General features: G+C 33.3%; 1 non-coding gene across 1 annotated transcript; it reads right to left on the bottom strand.

The window, feature by feature from the left end:
• Positions 1-1,753: 1,753 nt before the first annotated feature.
• On the bottom strand, positions 1,754-1,860 carry LOC139873892 (small nucleolar RNA R71). Its single transcript, XR_011767603.1, has one exon. It is a non-coding gene; the product is annotated as a small nucleolar RNA R71 (small nucleolar RNA).
• Positions 1,861-2,983: the final 1,123 nt, after the last annotated feature.

Raw genomic sequence — 2,983 nt, 5'->3', positions numbered from 1 at the left:
ACAAGTTTTTTTTTATTTTTATAAACATTTTCTATAAATTAAAAACATAAAAAAAATAATTAAAACTGTAGTTGGGCCGAAGCCTTTTGAAGCCCAACAATTGGCCTGGTACCCGAAGCCATGCGACCGCATGGTATTATAACACTCAGCTCATGCGATCGTATGAGCTGATTTGACAGAACTGAAACCTTGGCTGATCGAATTAGGGTTTGATTTATATATAATTAATATTAATTAATAATAATTAGGGTTTTATTTAAATATTAATTAGTTTAAGTTTTGTTTAATTTAAGTGTTAATTAGTTTTATTAATATATAAAGTAATACTTTTATAAAATAATAATATAAAAATAATATTTTTATAAAATTGAAATTTTAGTACTTTTTATTTCTTTTTATAAATTGTATATTTTAATCGTTTATTCGTAATATTCGTATTTTTATCTTTCGTAATTAGTTTTAAGTTTAGTATTTTTGCCGTAGTTATTTTTATTTCTAAATTTTAAGACTTTGTCGTAAAATCCCTTAAGTGCGTTTTCTTTAGACAAAGATTTAGGTGCTCTAGAATTTTACGACGTCGCTTATCGCTTAAATATTTATTAGATTTTAGTACCCTTTTAAGTTATTGCCGTTTTGGATATAGAATTCCTTTTAAGTTTTAATTCCTTTAGACGCAACTTTTAATTCTTATTTTTTAGACTTTTAAGTTTCGACGCTGCATTTTCTTATTTTTCGACGATTATTTTTCGACCTTTTATTTTTCGACATTTTTCGACGCGCTCTTTTTCTTTCTTATTTCTCGATGCTCTAGTTTTTAGGACATAGAATTTTCTATTTCTTCTCTAAAATTTCAAAACGAAAAATTATTTTAAGCGGTTAAATTGATAGACATCCAAAATTTTCTGATTCGTAGTAATAGTTGGATTTGTTAGTGGAGAGTTGTGGGCTTCCGATTTAAAGGGTCCTGGCTACCTGCTGCATCTATTGGCTATTCGAAACGTGGGCAAAATCAGAAAAGTCTATTAATTTGATAACTTATATAATTTTTATCTTTTATAACTAATAGGATATTCAGTGAATGCACCGAGCAAAACGTTCACCACCTTTCATACGTTCACCACATGTAACTCGATCAAGACATTTAGTCAACATTGTCGCTGTTGATTTTTCTTTAGAATCGTCATCTAGTCGACCAAGTACTCCAATTCAAATTTCCGATAATCCATTTTTTGAACCCGACCTCACAATTGAGAATCCGGAGGATATTCAGGGACAATTCAGAGATCCTGAACCACTAATCATTCCTCCTGAACCACAAATCACTCATCCAGAGATTGTCGAGGAAGAAACCATTAAATCAGAATCCTCTAGTGATTCAGATTCAACAATTTCAATCATTGAAAATCTGGAACCTCTAAGTATGGAAGACCGAATGAGAGCTAAACGCACTGGCCAAGGTCATGCAATTACTCAACCAGACATTAATGCGCCAGATTATGAAATCAAAGGACAAATCCTACACATGGTAACTAATCAATGCCAATTTAGTGGTGCACCGAAGGAAGATCCAAATGAACATCTTCTTAAAATCCGAGAAGTGGAGGATGAAAAGATCTATCTCATGTTATTTCCCTGGACTTTAAAGGGAGAAGCCAAAGATTGGTTAGAATCGTTACCTGAAGGGGCGATTGATACATGGGACGTTTTAGTTGAAAATTTTCTTAAACAATTCTTTTCGGCATCTAAAGCCGTGAGACTTCAAGGAGAAATTGTTACGTTCACACAAAAGCCAAATGAAACTTTATATGAAGCATGGACAAGATTTAGAAAGTTGTTAAGAGGATGTCCGCAACATGGTTTAGATACTTATCAAATAGTACAAATATTCTACCAAGGATGCGACATCACTACACGAAAAGACATCGACATAGCAGCTGGTGGTTCCATTATGAAAAAAACCGCAACTGAAGCTTATAAAACTATTGATAACACTGCTTCCCACTCACATGAGTGGCATTAAGAAAAAGATATCGTTAGATCATCTAAAGCGGCTAAAGCCGATTCTAGCCATGACTTTGATTCCATGTCCGCAAAGATAGATGCTTTCGAGAGATGAATGGAAAAGATGACTAAAGATATTCATGCAATACGAATTAGTTGTGAGCAGTGTGAAGGACCACATTTGACAAAAGATTGTCTCAGTATTGAACAAACATTGGAACAAAGAGAGAATGTTTCATATATAAATCAAAGGCCTGGAAATAATTATCAGAATAATTATCAACCGCCAAGACCAAACTACAATCAGAATTATAACCGAAATGTTCCATACAATAACCAACAAGGTCCTAGCAATCATCAAGTATCTAATAATACTTACAACCAGCAAAGACCTATTTTTCAAAATAAACCACCACAAACCGATGATAAAAAGCCAAATTTAGAAGACATGATGTCGAAGCTAGTTGAATCTCAAACTCAATTTTTCACATCTCAGAAACAAACGAATGAACAAAATGCTCAAGCATTTAGAAATCAACAAGCTTCTATTCAAAATCTGGAACAAGAAGTAAGCAACCTAGCAAGGTTGATAGGTGAAAGAAAACCGGGAAGTCTACCTAGCAATACAAATGCTAACCCCCGGAATGAAACAGCTAAAGCTATTACCACAAGAAGTGGTATTACACTTAAACCACCTGAAATACCTACAATTTCTGATGATGCTATTCCTACTCCACAGGCACCACAGCCAGAGCAAGAAAAAAAAACAGAATCGGTAGTTGAAAAGGTTAATGAAGATAACATAGTTAAGGCAAAACCTTATGTTAAACCATATCAACCACCACTTCCTTACCCGAGTAAAATGAGAAAAGAAAGACTTGAAGCCGAGCAATCCAAATTCTTGGATATGTTTAAACAAATAAATGTAAATCTTCCTTTCATTGATGTGATTTCAGGAATGCCTAGATATGCTACATTTCTG

This window comes from Rutidosis leptorrhynchoides, chromosome 10 (genome assembly GCF_046630445.1).
Source record: "Rutidosis leptorrhynchoides isolate AG116_Rl617_1_P2 chromosome 10, CSIRO_AGI_Rlap_v1, whole genome shotgun sequence".
Lineage (NCBI taxonomy): Eukaryota > Viridiplantae > Streptophyta > Magnoliopsida > Asterales > Asteraceae > Rutidosis > Rutidosis leptorrhynchoides.
Note: the sequence above shows the minus strand (reverse complement) of the source record. Positions and strands in the feature narration are given on the sequence as shown.